Raw genomic sequence first — 17,213 nt, 5'->3', positions numbered from 1 at the left:
AGATGGACTCCTGATTGCAGGGGAGGGATGACAGGGAGGGCAGGATGCCAAGCAGCCCTCTAATCCACACCGACACACACGGTGCGCGTGAACAGACCTGGATGTTTTAGCCTGAATTTCTCTGGTTATGCAACTGGGAGCAAAACGCTCCCCGGGGTAGTTCAATGGCTCATTTTCAGATGCCCAAATTCAGCCTTTCTTCCTTTCCCTCACTGGGATCGTGGGCTGTAGGATCAGCTTTGGCTTTTAAATGGGCTGAAACCCCATTTATCTGCAAAGTTTGCCCTGGCAGAACTAAAGAAAGATAAAACAATAGAAAAAAAAGTCATTATTTCCTACCAAGAGCAAAAGACTTGGAAAAATACCAGCCCCCCCCAAACCAATTGCCACCTGCCGGTGTGCCCGAGCCTGCTACCGTGGGGGGAATTTTCTTCCCTTCCTGCCCAGCTGCAGATGCAACTGCTCTAATAAGCTGTAACTTTCCTTTCCATTTGGAAGTAATGAGATATAATCTGTTTAATTCTAGTCTTTGAGCTCTTTTGGCGGCCTTTTTCTATTCCCCTTTTCTGATTTTTTTCTTTTCTTTTTTCTTTTTTTCTCTCTAAAGGAAAACTCCATCATGCAGCAAAAGATTTTTCTAATCACCAGCTCTAATTACAAAGCAGAGTAAATTGCCATAAACTTTCTTTTTTTTTTTATTTTGCAAAATTGCCTTAAATATAACGAAGAAAAATTAAAAATCAAACAGGCAGCTGCAGACTGGAGTGGCTGGTGGAGGTTAGGCTGGGAAGCGATGGGAGGAAGGAGCTAAGGCTTGGAAGGGGCTTTTGTGTAAGACCAGATAGGTAGAATTATCAGGTGGGGCAGCCGAGATGGAGATGTCCATCACCACCATCAAGGCAAAGAGGGCTGTTCCTGAGGGTTAATTGATCCATAAGTAGGTATTTGTTGAAGTGCATAAATTTGTCAGGCTGAGAGAGTCCCCAAACCAGTCAGAATTTCCCCCAATCCTTGCAGGAAGCAAGCTGCTGCCAAAAGCATGAAGACTTTGGTGGAAGTCATCTCAGGAAACACCTTGGTAACTGGGAAGATGCTGGAGAGCACTGGGCATCCAGAGCTGGGGGCTGCAGATGGCTGGGGGTGGGGGGGGGGGGTGGGGGGGGGGGGGCTGTGTCTGCACAAGAACCATCACTGCAAAACCCAGCCCCAGCACAGGAATGGTGAGATCCTTCCGGAAAACATCCCACCGCATCCGAAACGTACCACTTGTACACAGCCAAAGCGGTCCAGGAGGATGGGGAGGCTTCATTAGCAGCAATCAGTGGTTTCCATAGCTACGAATGTAAGCATGGTCTCCATCACACGCTGCCTTCGGAAAGAAAGGGGGGAAAAAGTGTTACCTGTGTCCAGACACGGCCAAGAGTACGGCAGAGAGGCAAGCTGAGAGTTTAGCTGGGAGAACAGATGGGTATGTAAGGAAACACGGATGAATGCAGAACCCGCAGGTAAGTTATTTTTGGTTTATGCCTGATGTATCTACACCTGACCTGTTGCATCTCTCCATCCGGACCAGAGCATCGCAGCTGTCTGCTCCCAGCTGCTGAGAAATCCACCACTGAGTTGGGTGTAAGGCACTGTAAGGGTGATGGATGCCGTGCAGGCTGCAGCAGATCTTCACCCTTGGTACACGACCTCCACGGACTGACTGTTTAGGAGCAATTCAACCTGGAAAAAGAAGTCCTGGCTTGACTTATCTCTGCCTAGAAAAGGAAGAATATTCCAGGACCGGCTGCTGCGGATTGCTACCCAGAAAATTAGACGCTCTACATTGCTCCAAATGCCAGCGAGTTGCTAAAATACAGCAAAATAAAGTTCAAGCTGGGGTTGTGTGGGGTTTATTACATGCAGTGATAGTTTCATAGGGTTCATAAATCAACTTATTTCATCTGTGTCAAGGTCTTCTTCAGAGCAGGGACGCGCTGGCGCTGGTGTCCTTGCAGGCAGCCATGCTACCCAATTAACTTCCCTCTCCTCTCTCTCAAAATTCATTTGCTTAGTAAAGTCTGCAAGGGAGCTCGAATAGAATCCGTGCCTGGGCATCTTGTATAAGTCAAACAGGGAGGGGATTTCTCTATACAACAGCCACAAAAAGGTGCCAAATTAATTTAAGCGCATAAACCCGAGAGGCTCTGCCTACACCAGGATGAGATGCACTGCAGGAAGGGTCTCCACCACGGCCGGCACGAAGGTTAAATGGCTCAAAAAAATATCCCACCAGATGCACGAGCTGGCGAGGGGCCAGACAACTTTCATACCCAGCTTTTCTCCAACCTCCCCCCCCCTATATTTTTTTTGGTCGGAGCCTTCTGTGTAGGTTTTGACAAATGGACGCGGAGCGACAAAAAACTAAAAAAAAAATTCCCAATAAAACTGTTGGTCTGGCATCTAGCCAAGCTGCTCTCATCTTCGTGTTTCACCAGGGAGCTGGCTCAAATCCTAAATAATTTCCTACAGGTGTCTTTAGACTCTCACTGCTCCCTCTGGATAAACCTGTTGAAAATATTTAGTGTGGGTGGCTGAACGAATATCTCCTGAAAATCAACACCAAGTTGCACATCTCCCTCCAGATCCCCTCAAACCGCACGTCCTGTGCCTTGAGAAAACAAGAAAAAAGTCAGATCGAGCAAAGTGCCTGCTTCAATTTCACTGAAAGCCAGAGGTTTTCAGCAGGCGCTGATCTGTGGTGAGCAGGAGCTATGTTTCCTGCAAAAATCTGCATTTCCAGAGTTGTTCCTGTGCAGCCTCAGTGCTAAACCCAGTTTTCTCCAGATTTGGCCAGAAGGTCCCACTCATTCCAGGGAAAAAGTTGATTTACAGAATCACAGCATGTTAGGGGTTGGAAGGGACCTCTGTGGGTCACCCAGTCCAACCCCCTGCCCAAGCAGGGTCACCCAGAGCAGGCTGCACAGGACCTCAGCCAGGTGGGTCTGGAATATCTCCAGAGAAGGAGACTCCACAGCCTCCCTGGGCAGCCTGGGCCAGGGCTCCATCACCCTCAGACTAGAGAAGTTCTTCCTTGTGTTCAGACGGAACTTCCTCTGCCTCAGACTGGAGAAGTTCTTCCTCGTGTTCAGATGGAACTTCCTATGCATCCGTTGTGCCCGTTGCCCCGTGTCCTGTCGCTGGGCACCACTGAAAAGAGTCTGGCCCCGTCCTCCTGACCCCCACCCTGCAGATATTTGTGGGCATTTCTAACGTCCCCTCTCAGCCTTCTCTTCTCCAGGCTGAACAAGCCCAGCTCCCTCAGCCTTTCCTCGTAGGAGAGATGCTCCCGTCCCCTCCTCATCCTCGTCACCCTCCGCTGGACTCTCTCCAGCAACTCCTCATCTTTCTTGAACTGGGGAGCCCAGCACTGGACACAACACTCCAGATGGGGTCTCACCAGGGCAGAGCAGAGGGGGAGGAGAACCTCCCTCGCCCTGCTGCCCACACTCCTCTTGATGCACCCCAGGATCCCATTGGCCTTCTTGGCACCCAGGGCACGCTGCTGGCTCATGGTCACCCTGTCGTCCCCCAGCACTCCCAGTCCCTCTCCGCAGAGCTGCTCTCCAGCAGGTCCGCCCCAGCCTGTACTGGTGCCTGGGGTTGTTCCTCCCCAGGGGCAGGACCCTGCACTTGCCCTTGTTGAATTTCATTTAGTAGAAAGGTAGCCATAAGGTCAGCTCGATCCTTATGAGACACTGGAGAATCCACACTCACGCACTCACCCTTGATGTGACCGACACTGCAGGATCCCCACCCATAGCAGACCAGGGGTTGTGGTGGATAATTAAGATTTTTGGGGTCTGGGGATGGGTTTTGGGGCAGCAGCACACTCTCCCTGGGCAAACCCCAATGCTCCGCTCCACATCAGGAGCCGACAACGCATTTCGGACTAATTGCTGTAATTATCTACGTGCCCAGCATGTGCCTAAAAATGTCATTGTCAGGCTGGAAAAAGATTTCTGGCCCTTTTTCCCCCACGCCAGGTTACATCTCCCCACCTGTCTTGTCCTACGCTGTCCTACCCTCCCCTCCCCTCCCCTGCAAACCTCCCTTGGCACTGAATTACACCCTTTCCCCTCAAAAAATACCCCACCGGCCTCACATTGATAGATGGTCAGGGGAGAAAAATATTTAATTTTTCCCTTCCTGTGTCCTGTGGAAAGCCCAAGGGCAGGGAAATCTGAGCACGGAGCTGTTTGAGCTGTATCTTTTTTCCAGGGGTGGGAATTAAAGGGAATTTGTTATTGGGTTGCACCCCACCAGGTCCCCCCGAGCATACTGGGGGTACCAGTCCCTGAGGAGCCTCCTGGACACTTTGGGGAGATGCTTGCTCAGCTCCGATTTATACAGAAGCCGTGGGCTGCTGGGAAACCCAACCTTGTTATCGATGCAGCCCATGATATTAATGAAAGTCGTTTGGAAAATCGGGTTTTGAAGCAGTGCGATCCACGCCGAGATTTTTCAATACCCAATCACCCACGGAGCCGCTCGGCGCGACGCTGAAGGGAATTCTGCAGCTGTTGAAACAAATTGCGTTTGGAGAGCGGGATTTCCTTTCATTAACCAGTTGACAACGTCAGCCTCCTTGTTTGGGGGTTTTGGGGCTTGGGTTTGAATCCCCCTTCTCCACTTTTTCCTCTAAACTCATCAAATTCTGCTTTTTGCAGTCATCCAGCTGCCAGCCTCGCTGAGAAAAGGACCGAAACTTTCCAATCGTCAAGTTTTTCCTCAAAATTACCGGTGTAAATTCATCGATGTGCACTCCAGCCGCTTCGTCAGGGCTCAGACTCCATTTTCCTAGGGCTTGAGGGACCCAGAATTACGTGTCACGAAAGCAGGCTGAGACCGGTCCCTAGCTCCGCCTGCGGAAGAGCTTCCCCCAGTGCTGTGTCTGCTCTGAAATATCGAGGCTCAGGTGCCTCCGCAAAGATTGTGACATTCATTTAATAAGCGTGCCTATAATTAGATTGATTTTACGGGGGAAGAGCCGCAAATTGCATTTGGGGAAGTTATCGTATTATTTTATCACACTCCTGATTTTTTTTTTTTGGTGCAGGTGAGAAAATATAAACGAAGAGGCACTCAGCAAACTTCGCGCCAGCTATTTTTTTAATTGTAGATTAATTATTCAGAGTGGCAGACATAGCTGGGACTGAGCTGCGGAGCGAGGAAACAACCTCCCCCTTCCAATCCCTGCTCAATCCACATCGCAAACTATTATTTAAAATTAGCCGTAAACAAGGCCGTCTGTAAGCGCTGAGATTTCCAGCCCCTCAAACCGTTTTCAGCTCCAAATCGGGAGGAGAAAGAGCAAAATTGGAGATTCGCGGAACTCCAAACAGCTTCTGTTTAGAAACAGGCAGCTACGTGACACCGGGTGTTAAAAACGTGTATTAATATCAAATGGCATAACTCAGTCCCGTGGTTAACGGAACCTCTGAAGGCTGCTAAAATCCCCTTGATTTTTTCGATGCTGCCTGAGTGGAATCAGAAATTTGAAGTCAGCTTCGAAGACGCAACCCCAGCTCTTGTCTTGCCCTTAATTCGATCGCGCCTTTCGCTTCGCGTTAGGGATGCACACGTAATGCCCGGGAGATTAATAATTTGGCCTCGGTCGTGTACGTGTGAGTCCACAGCCGGGTGTAGAAGGAATTTAATTAATGTGTTTTGGAGCAGGTTTCTTTCTAATTAACACAATGGTGGACATGGATTTAGACAGACCTTCAAGGGATGCTCTATTCACAGAATGGTCGGGGTTGGAAAGGACCTCTGTGGGTCACCCAGCCCAACCCCCTGCCCAAGCAGGGTCACCCAGAGAAGGCTGCACAGCACCGCGTCCAGGTGGGTCTTGAATATCTCCAGAGAAGGAGACTCCACCACCTCCCTGGGCAGCCTGGGCCAGGGCTCCGTCACCCTCAGAGGGAAGAAGTTCTTCCTCATGTTCAGCTGGAACTTCCTCTGCTTCAGTTTGTGCCCATTGCCCCTTGTCCTGTCACTGTGTCCCCACATCTCTCTGGGGGTGGAATTGTCCAGGGACACGGGCAGCGTAAAATTATCTATATTTTTTGCATGATGTGGAGCAAGTCGTGTTGCGTGCTGGTGCATCAGGGGCAGAAGCATTTGCTTCTTGTTGGGAGGCTTTCTCAAATGAAAAACAATAGCAGAGACAGAAAACATTATTCCAGAGGATGGAGAAGCCCATAGGGATATTAACACACTTTTTTTTTCCTTTTTCAAGTTTCAGTTTTACAGAAAAGTCAATAAAACGGTGACATTTTTAACCATTTTTGCTCATTGCTTTGAACTTCCCAGTCTCGTCTTCAGAGGCACCAAGGCCCAGAAGGGCCAGAAGATGTAGTTTAATGAGACAAGTTTTAAAGGTCACTCTCTGTAATAAATCGGTGCTTTTTAATATTTAAACTTTTAAGGCATTTAAACCTTTAGGCTCCTGGGATTTGCTCCACCAGATCCAACTAGATCCATCAAGCTCAGAAAGCCTCTGGCCTCCGGGAATATCCAATTTCTTCTGCTTGAGATGAAGAGGGTCTCTTTCTCCAAGTCCATTGATCTGTCATAACTCAGGTACCTTTAAATCCTCTAAATCTCTCTGGAATGCTGGGTAAGGTGTGGAGGAAACCTTACTTCAGTCTAAGCTTATGGAGCTTCATCCCTCTCGTGTTGCAAGACGGCTGAGCAAGGGGTTCAGTCAATAAAAACAGCACCAAAAAACTTCTCCCGTAACCTTGGCCAAGCTCCCCCAGCTCAGATTTAGAGGAAGAGGGACGCTGAGGTGGATGGAGAAGCGAGCAGAAGATGAAGGTCAGGTCTTCTCTGCAGAACAGATGAGTTTGGAAAATCTGCCACTTTTAGACCCCTGGGAGGCAGCTCAGAAACGCCGGCTAAGATCTACCTTCAGGTCAAGGTACTTTTGAGTTAGGTTTGCTTAAATATCACTAAATTATACTCCAGCAATATTTTGGATGTCCCCAGCTGAGCTCCCCCCGCCCGGCGCCGGCTGTGGGCTCCTCTCTAACACGACGTCAAAGCCGATGTTGTTAGCACCCAATTGCTTTCCCATCGCCAAGCATTAAGGACGCTCTCTCTCGGAGGAGGCTAATGCACTAATACACTCTGAATTGCTCAGCTGACTGGCAGTTTTCCTCATTGATATTGTAATAAAAATTAGACATTATTAAATTGAATCATTGCCTCGTAATCAGGCGCAGGCCTGAGGCACAGGGGATGGACAGATAGCAAATTTCGGATGGGTTTGCAAGCCATGCTTCCAGGAACTACATTTTTTAGAGCCAATTTAGAAAAAAAATCGTTTGCTTTTCTTTCTCAAGATCAAGATGCAGAAGATTTCCAGGGGTCCTCCAGTGCCCCAAAACCCAAGAGGTTTCTGGACTCTTACTTGGAAGAACCAGATGGGAGAGGGGAAGACAGATCCCAAGCCTTAAGGAAGAGGGTGACCAAAACCCTACAAAAAAAGAATTTTTAAAGTAAAAAAAAAAAAGGAAATGCGGTGTCTTCCAGAGAGATGGACAGAGGTCCAGGGGTTGTTAATGGGGATCTGGAGCAGTGATGTTTATAGAAGAGGGCCAAGAAGAAAGACCCCAAGGGTCAAGAGGGTAATGGGAGAGACCTTTGCTTTCCATCTTCTAAAAAGCTTCTGTATATAAAAAGAAATTGGCCCTCCTCTTGATTATTCCATTTCAGGCGCATTATACAAAGGCTCTTGATGCATTACAGCAGCTTTATATTAATGCTCTCGTGATGGATGCGTTTTGCTGCGCGCAGGATCTGGTCCCCAAACTAACATGAATTCCATTAGGAGGACAGCTGGGAAATGAGGTCTTTCAAGATTTAAATCCTTAAATAACATTTTTTTTTTAATTCGATGCCGGCATTAAGCCATCTATTTGACTTCAAGTCAGCGGCGAGCACCAGGCCTGTCTGCCTGGCTAATCTTTTAAGTTATCTGTGTTTGAGGTAGGGCCTTATCACCGCTTGTTCATCTTCTCCCGCTCCCGGCTCCGGAGTCAGAATTATTTCCCCGCTTTTGTAATTAAGGCAGCGTCACCAGTCGCCTAGAAACTATGTGCTAAAATATGCTCATGCTTACACCGAGGCAACCTTGAAATACCTCCAGCTGCTGCCGACACCACGGATGGCACCGAAATCTGCTGTAGGGTGTTGTCCCATCCCTGGCTCCACGCAGGCTCTGGGAGGTTGGAATGACTTCAGGGATGCTGGTGGTTTGGGGATAAAAATGCACATTAATGGGGGATTAAAGTCCACCGCTTGAAGGTAATTGCAGGGGAAAAAAGCAATTTTTAGTCTTATCGCAGTTCTGAGGTGAAAAGGAAGAAAGATGGAAGATGAGAAGTGGCAGCTCTTCCCTTTGGTGGAGGAAAGCATCTTTGGAGAGCGATTCCCCATGTGGGAAAAGCAGTGTCTTGCAGCCAAGTGGATGCTCAGCCCCACCTCATGTTGGCTGGAGCTCTCCAGTGACCTGGTTGGGAGGTGCCAAAGAGTTAATAAAAGCGGGGAAAAACATGGGTGAGCATCCAGGATTGTTGCATTTCTGCTATTCAAAGGTAAGGTTTGAGACCCCGTGTGTCCAAAGGTAATTTAAGCACAAACAATTAAAAAGCAAATGAAAGGGAAGCGGCCAAGCAAAACAAAACCTTTTGATAGGGGTGAAACAAGGTGTTGTTGTTTTCTTCTCGCCAGAAAGATATGTTTCCACTGCGGGTCTGTCGCTTTCCTTTTCATTTATTTATTTCATCTCCCAGGTTCGTGTTGCTGCCAGCAGCCTGAGGAACACACGGTCCAGATGTGCCTCCAACGGGTGGCCAGTGAAAAAAGAAATGCTTCCAATCTCTAAAAAATTAAAGCAAAAAAGTACACGTTGATTTTGAGGTTTATCACCCTCAGTTTACAGAATTCATTTTGATTTTTTTTTTTAAAATCAACAAGGAGGCTTCTAAATGCCAAAGGGAAAAGGAGGGACAACACGATTAGCTTGGGTTTTTTTATTTAGTCCCATTTTTGAGGTCTTTTGACCCCTCCCTCATCTCAGCTGAGATGGTTCCCTGGGGGGATCCATCCACCTCCTTGCTGGGAATGGGGAATGGAAATGTGCTCCCTTGGAGCAAAGGATTTTGGCAGCGAGGCCTGCAGCTCTTCCAAATGGGTGCTGATGCCTGCTGAACTCATGGCATGCGCCAGCCGCTGATGTCCCTCATGGTTTCTTCCAAGCCTTGTTGGTGGCACAAAGGAGAAACATGGGGTGATCACACCACTTCACCCTAAAATAAAAGGGCATCGCACGGAGAGGAGAGCTGGTCTTACCAAATCACGACCCCATATGAGCTGGGTTTGATGTCTGGAGCTGCAGCAGTCCCGGGGGCACCTGGTTTTGCTGTTGATCTACAGCACAACCCTCTCCAGGTTCAAATTCCTCTTGCTCGTATTGCAGCTGTGGGCAACGTGGGCTGTTTTCTCCCCCACCTTTCTTTTTTTTGCTGCAAGAAAAGTAAAATATGCTCCTTTTCTATTTTTTTATAAATCTCTGAACCTCACGTTTATCAAACGATCAATCTGCGTTTAGAGCCCAAAGTTTAGGAACAAAAAGTCGGGCTGGTTTGAGCCGGGGAGCTAACCCCAGCAGCAAGGGGGCAGAAAGCACCAAAAAGAAGGAATTCTCTTCCAAGGAAAGTGCTGAAATAAGCTGGAACCGCGATGCCTTTCAAGACTAGGCACTTAGTTAAATGAAGATCGGCAAGAATAAGCCGCCTAACTTTCAAAACCTGCATTAGCCCGATCGCTATTCATGAACGCATTACTTTGAATTAAAGTTGTTATAGAATTAGCCTCCTAAGAGGCTTGGAGATGTCACCTCCCGTAAGTTGCTATTATTTGTAGCCCTCTTTGTATGGTGAATACGCTTACAAGGACTGGTCCAGATCATCTCAGCATCGGGTAACCTACAGAAATTAGGAAATCATATGGGCTGGGGTTTCTTCTCCTCTTTTTTTCTTGTCTTTCAGGCCTAACTTTGCAAATTCTTGACAGGGAAAAAAATCTTCTGCTCCATCATTAGCTTTTATTTCCTTTTTGTTCCCTTTTCATCTCTGGAGGTATCCAAAAACCATTTCCCGATTTAGTCAGCTTTCCTCTCCACCACCTTGAGTTCTTTCCCCATGTGTTGGCAGCCAAAGGACCCTCCTGATTTGATTCCAGCTCGAGGATGCTCACCAAAGCGGATGGGTCTCAAAGGAGACACCAGCGTGGAGCTTGTGAACACCTCCAGGAGAACCTGGTGGCTGATCACACCATTTGCAGCTAAATGTGCTGGAAACAGTAGAACAGAAGAGATCAGAACAGAATAGAGTACAGTAGAATAGAATATTTCAGTTGGGAGGGACCTACAATGATCATCTAGTCCAATTTCCTAGGACAAGGGCAGGAGAACGTCACGCAGACATGGTCATTGGGGCAATTCCCCCCTCTAATCATCTTAATCATCTTGTATTGCCCTAAGCAGGCCTGATCCTGCAGGTGCAGGAGAGGTTTTTATGGGCAAGTTGCCTTGGGAAGGATTCAGTTCAGCTCTGACGGCTCACCCCACGGGTACCATCGCAGCTCTCCAGCCTCCCCCCCGTCATGCCTTATTGCCTAACTCATTTAAAGGAAATTAAAAACCGAAAAGAAAAAAAAAAGAAACCCTGGAGTTAATTGAGTCTTATAATTTTCCGAGTGCAAACGACTTTGATGCTCGCCTCTCCATCTCTTTCTGGCTTGCAGATGCAGGAGCGCTCGCTTGCTGCGATGGGGAGGGATAACCCGACCTCTGGATGCTGGCAAAGAGATTTGGAGGGAACCCAAGCTTGACGCAGATCCTCCAAAAAACACTTCCAAATCTGGGGGTGACCCGCTCTCCTCCGGCAGCATTTCTTGCTGGAAATGCCTCCGCACGGGGCTTTTGGAGGTTTAGGTTGCTCACGCGGAAAGGGAAGTGAAAGAAAAAAGGATCATTTCTTTCAAACTCAATGTTGCAGGTGATTAGTGCACAATATACCCCGGGCAGCTTTAGTATTTAACATGGAGGTGATAGTGAGAATTTATGAGAGCTCATGGACAATAACAGCTTTCCAGAGAGGCTTTGATTAAACATTATGGATCCACATTATGCAAATTTATGGCACGGTTAATATGACTCCAAAAGAACACAGTGGCACTTTAAAAAGCATTTAAAAGAGGAATTAAAAAAAAAAAAAGAGCCAAAGACCACGGTGTTTCTCGGCGTTACAGAAAGGTCTCGTTGCAGGGCGGTTCAAGCTGAAGAAGTCACGAAGCCATTGATGTGCATGGGGAAATACAAAGCAGATCCGTGAGTTTAAGCAACAGCTTTCAAAGGCAGACAAATTCCAACCTGGATATTTCACATTTAAATCGATGCTGGCATGAAATCAGTTGCAAACACCTCTTTTCCAACAGTCACTTGATTTTTTTCTTTAAATCTGGCCCGTTATCTGGGATAACGGTAACAGTACAAGATGGGAATTTGACGCCTTTGCCAACTTTTGCGTCCCTTCCAGAAATGTTGGGAATGGGGCGGGGGTTGTGGTGTTTGTTTTCCTCCCTTCCACACTTTTGGGTGTCATTTGTCAACGTCTTCCACAAAATAACGTGATTTATGCCGGCAAGCTGATTGTGCGGCCTTCATTAACTTCGACAGATTTGCTTGTTTTTTAAAACCACGATTATTATAAAACGCAGAGTTATTTTCCTCTAGAAATCAAGATTAGAAAGAAGACAGAGCCCATCAACAGCTCTTTCTCCATCACACAAAAATAGCGTGGATCAGAGACGGTGATCGACAACCAACACTTCTTTGGCTGATGCAGCTCCAACTGGGTATTTCTGGTGTAAAAACCCGACGTTTTAGTCAATTCCCATGAACCAGAAGCTGATTTAGGCGAAGGACCTCAAGTTTCAGGAGGTTTCAGAGCATCACCTCTCTTCCCCCTTGCTTGGAGCAACAAAGGACTTCGAGAAACCTTCCCTAGTGTAAATCAAAGCTTCTCCCAGCAAGCAGAGATCTCTCTCCTCCCTCCCAGCTCCACCAAGCCTTCCCTTTTAAGCTATATATATACTTTAAAAGACGTAACCCAGATAATAATTGTTGCTTGTACATCCTTCAGTGATGCCTGCTTGTATTTCTCTGGAGGATACTTACAGCGGCTGCTGCCGCAGTTGGTGCTGGCAAGAGGGCAAATTGGCAAAGCTTTGAATTTTTAATAAAAATAGAAACAGAGGGTACATAACAAGGCTCATTTAGAGCCGGAGCGAGGATGGCGAGCGAGCGCAGACCCAGTGGGCAGAATCAGTAGGCATGGGTGGGCGGTCATCCCGAAGACGGGTGACGGTGCTTGGGAGAGGAGAAACCACCTCCTGGATGATGCTGATGGGCGTTAGGGTGGGGTAGATGAGGCAGCGAGCTTCATCTGCTGTATTTGGAAGCCATTTGGCAATTCTGGGTCTGGGGGTGATAATGGAGAGGCAGCGCTGCCGCGAGTGCCCTACATACTGATTTTTTTGGAGCGAGAGCGGACAGCTCATGTGTGACTCCTGCTTGCAGCAGAAACCACCTCCAGCCCCTAATCTGCTGTGTCCCCTGATTTCTGTTTCCCCCCTGCCTACTAGAGGTGATCCACAGGTTCACCTCGGGACAATTAAAGTTTTTGCTCCGTGACTCAGTTTCCCCACAACCCACATCTCGTTCGAGCAGGGTCTAATAAGCCGTCTCCCAGCCATCAACAGCAGCACCCCAGCAACTAAGACTGTCCTCAAAGTCTGGGGGCTGAAATGAAAATCAAAAAAAGCATTTTCAAAGCGGGCCAACCTGACTGCGAGCAGCAATTGTAGGAGCTGTAGGTGCAGGGAGATGAGGTGTCCCTGGGGCACCTTGGTGTCCACTCTCCATCCTGGGATAACGCAGGGGCCGGGGCTCATCCGAAACTGGTAGGTGAGTGATGAAGGATGTCCAAGTTCTCACGGGCTTTTGGCCAGGTAGAGGGTGGTCGGCCGGGTGTCGTGCCCGAGCTTCTCTGCAAGGGGCATTTAACGAGGTGAAACTCACTCAAAGCCCGATGACTTTGATTAATGTGTTTTTAATTGTCCGGGGTTGTGTTTTCTTCCAGGGATGAAGCAAACTGGAACTAGAAGAACGAGCTAATTGGAGCAGGGCAACATTTTTGTGCTGTTAGAGATGGTTTTCACCAGGACTCAGCCCCAAATAGGGAGACCAGGGGTGGCTGTGTTGTTTTGCAGAGAAAAAGGTGGGAATTGTTTGTTCCCTCTCTCTGCAGGTTTTGAGTGTTTGAACAGTTTTCTCCCCCTCTTTTTCTTTTTAAGAGCAATCAAAAATGGGGAGCAGGAGGGTGGGGTGCTGGGAACCGCTCATTTTTCAATTTTGCCCCATTTCACTGAAAAAAAAATGCTTAATTTTAGTAATGGCTGGAATTTCATACTAGCTTTAACGCTGAGGTGTGAACACAAACACCCACCCCTTCGTCTGCAGGACCAGGTCCTGGACCTCACACCATCCTGCCGAGAGGGTCCATCTCCTTCCCACCAGCCACTCCACCCGAGGGATGGGGTGACACAGCATCTTGCTGATCTGCTGTCCCCATGCACAACGCCGTGATGCTGCAGGGAAAGAACTTTTTAGCTCCACGGCAAAAAAAACCCATTGTCCCTGGGCTTAGAAGGGCATGTCCTGCCAGGTCCTGTGTCTGGGGTCGCGTGGGATGGCTCCTGTAGGATGCTGATACTTTTTTCCTGCAATACCTTTCACTTCTGTAGCAGTTTTTATCCAATAATCTCAAAAGCACTTTACAAGTAATAATTAATTAAGCTTCATAGACTCTTTGTTCAATTCCAGATCATTAATAAATTATGCTTTATTATTTATAAATACATGCCACATAATTTTTCACTCCTGCTATTACCCTGAACAGTCACTTAGCTGATATTAGCACAGTTTAATTCCAATTTGGCAACGGTGCTCTTTAACCTCTCCGAGGCTGCTCATTTTTCCGGAGGTGTTGGAGAGATGTAGGAAGAAGAGGGGGGTACAAACAGGCGGTGTGAGCTTCGGGTTGTCCCGCCCAGGTCCTTCTTGATGTATGATATATAATTGCATCGCATGTTTTTACCAAAAGGAGTATTATTTATGCCCATATCTACACCCAGTGAGAATTAGGCCTATTACTTTTCCCCTTGCCTTCATCCCCCTGCTAACCCCCATATAATAGCTAGTCTGGGAGCTTGTGCCCATTTCATTTTTCTTCCTCTAAGACGCACAAAAGCTGCTTATCCGAACCAAAAGACCGGAGCTCATTTCTGCTCTGCACCCGAATCCTCTTGACCTCAGCAGTCACCAGCTTAGGCTTGAAGCGACCCAACCACCCCCCAAATTTCCCCCCCCGAAACAAGAGCGGCAGCCGCGGCAGGATTTCATTTACCGGCCGACCTCGCGGCGGGAGAGACGGACAGCGGGGAAGCTAAAAAAGCATTCAAAGAAAGAAGCTGTTGAGATGGTTTCTCCAAAGCCCTTTGGGCAAGAAAAGCTGGCAAGGGATGTACTTCATGGTATTGAAAGGGGAAAAGAGAGAGCAAGGCTCCTGCAGTAAATAGAGGGGGGAAGGACACTATTAAAGCGCTATAATCTCCCGTGATAGATGCTTGGAAGAAGGGGAGAGGAGGGAAAAGCAGCCTGGAGAAGCTTATGCATCGAGCTGACCTGCTACATGCCCCTCGCATCCCTCCTATTACCAGGTTTTGACGTGGGATGGTGGGTTTAAGCCGCTGCTGGCTGAACTCAGCTGCCCTGGCAGACCACAGCATCTCCAGCGACAGCATGAAAAAGGCCCTTTCCTACTTATTGACTTGGTTTTGGCCGGTGGTGCTCCCCTGTGTCCTTGTACAGTGCAGGACGTGGATGGAAAGGGCAGCAACGTGCTCCTTGCCAAGCAGTGAAACCCTAAAAAATCCCTCTGGACTCGTTAACTTGAGCTGCAGGGTAGCAGAATAAGCTCCAGGGCTTCTCTGCACCTTCTAGGTAGATCTAGGTAGGGTTATAACCCAGGTTCGCTTCAAAAAACACCCTGATGCAGCAAGGCCAAAGGTGTGGATCATCCTTTGCCGCCTGTTGGCATCGGGCATAGCAAGAAAGACGTCCAGGGGAGAGTCGCAGCCCAAAATTTCTGCTGTTTTTTGCAAGCCTGAATGCTTCAGAGTGACCTTGAGCTCTTCTGGTTGCTCTTTGCTTTGCTCCTCAAGCGTTCGGAGGCGGCTCTGGGGAGCCGAGGCGGGAGCCAGGCACATCCAACCTGGCAGAAGGATGCTGCAGCCCCTCTGCCCGCCCTCAGTTGCCCGTCCTGCCTTGCAAGGAGTCGTTTCAAGGCTGCTGGTTGTGCAGCCACCCCCTCAACCCTGCATTTGGGGAGGAAAACACTCACTTGGCTCTTTTCCCGGGCTAAGACTTCTTTCTCCTTCCTAATCCAAACTGTTTGCCTTCTGGAAGCAGCATCACCAACCATGTTTATGTCAGGAGGTTGCCAGACATGGCGGCTTCTTTAATGCTGTTTTAAATGGCATTTTGGGAAGCTAAAGAGGTGGCACAGAGCCATGATGGCACTGCTTCATATGGGGAAACTGAGGCACGGAGTGGGGCTAGGATCTGCTTTTGTGTCCCTCTTTGATGGGCTCCCTTTTGCAACGGGAATTCCAAAGCAATGGGAATTTGAAGTCTTTAAGCTGTCTATTAGGGCTTTGTGGCTGTATTTCCTGATGATGAGTTTGCTGCTCTGAGCCTGAATTCCACCTCCTCCTTGGGACAAGGTGATTTTTCCCAGGAAACCCCTGCTGCCTCCATTTTCCCTAACTATAAAAGAAGGATGAAACCCTTCTTCCTTGGCCGAGAACCTCAAGCTCCTCTGGAGAGCAGGGCAGACCCCTTTCTCCTTCCAAATTAAACCTGTACCCCTCGGGGCTGCCAGGAAGATGCTCCTTGGGTCGGTTTTCCCCTCAGCAGAGCCAGAACTGGGGGTTTGGGAAGGATGCTGAGAGAGAAGCCAAGTACCGGTTGTCACTTCTCCCCGCTTTGATTCCCTTTTTTCTTTTGTTTTATTTGGGTATAATTAACAGCTTTGCCTAATACAGTATTAATTCGTTGTGTCATTGCATTAATTAGCATTAAAGAGGTCCTTATATCACTGTCTGTAGCTGCAAGGAGACCGAATTCAGTAGCAGAGTCAGAGAAGCCTTTCCATATTCCCTGGCAGAGTGTGGCACAAGGGCAGAAGAAAAATATCCAGATGAGGTTTTTCCCAAAAAAAGCCATTTCCCAGCAGCGATGCAACATCCCAATGAATATTCACAGATGGGCAAACATCTCTGGGAGATGGTTTGCTTTCTCCCCGCCAACATTTTCCTTCCTTTTAAGTGATTAAAGACACCGAAGCTCTGATGTTGTTAGCGTGATGTTACCTAAACCCACCCAAGGTGGTAAATCCACTTAAGAGTCTCCACAACTGCCTGGGGGGCTGGAGCAGAAGCAATATTTTTAGTAAGATCAGCCGTTTTTTGGCAGTTTTTGGCAGCAAAACTGTTGCCACAAGGACTGTTTGCTCCAGGTGACCTCCTAGGAGATGCTCTGAAAGGAGCTGCTTTGACTTTGGGTGGTTTTTTACCCCTGGCCTCTTGGCAAGCTGCTGAAAAAAAAAGGTGAAACGGCCCCAAAATGGGTTAGAAAAAGGGCTAAGCTGGAGGGTTTGGAGAGAAATGGGGTGGGAAGTCTTGGGTTGGTGCCTGGGGCTGTTGAGGTTTCATCGACGCTGCTAAAATATGGGGATGACAGAAGGGATAGCAAATGATGTCGGTGGGAAGGCAGCGGGAAAAGCCCCTTCCAACCCAACAGGAGCATCTGAAATGAGTCAGATGAACGCAAATCTCTAATTTTCTGAAAAAAAAAACCCTTTATTTGAAGGGAAAGGAGCCAAGCCCTGTCGTGGGGTGTAAATGACCTGAGAGGTGTAGGGGAAAAATATCCTTTGCTATGGGAGATGCTCAGCCCCGGGGTCGCAGCTTTGGGG

The sequence above is a fragment of the Opisthocomus hoazin genome, chromosome 24 (assembly GCF_030867145.1).
Source record: "Opisthocomus hoazin isolate bOpiHoa1 chromosome 24, bOpiHoa1.hap1, whole genome shotgun sequence".
In the NCBI taxonomy this organism is placed as follows: domain Eukaryota; kingdom Metazoa; phylum Chordata; class Aves; order Opisthocomiformes; family Opisthocomidae; genus Opisthocomus; species Opisthocomus hoazin.
This window is presented reverse-complemented; position numbering follows the sequence as displayed.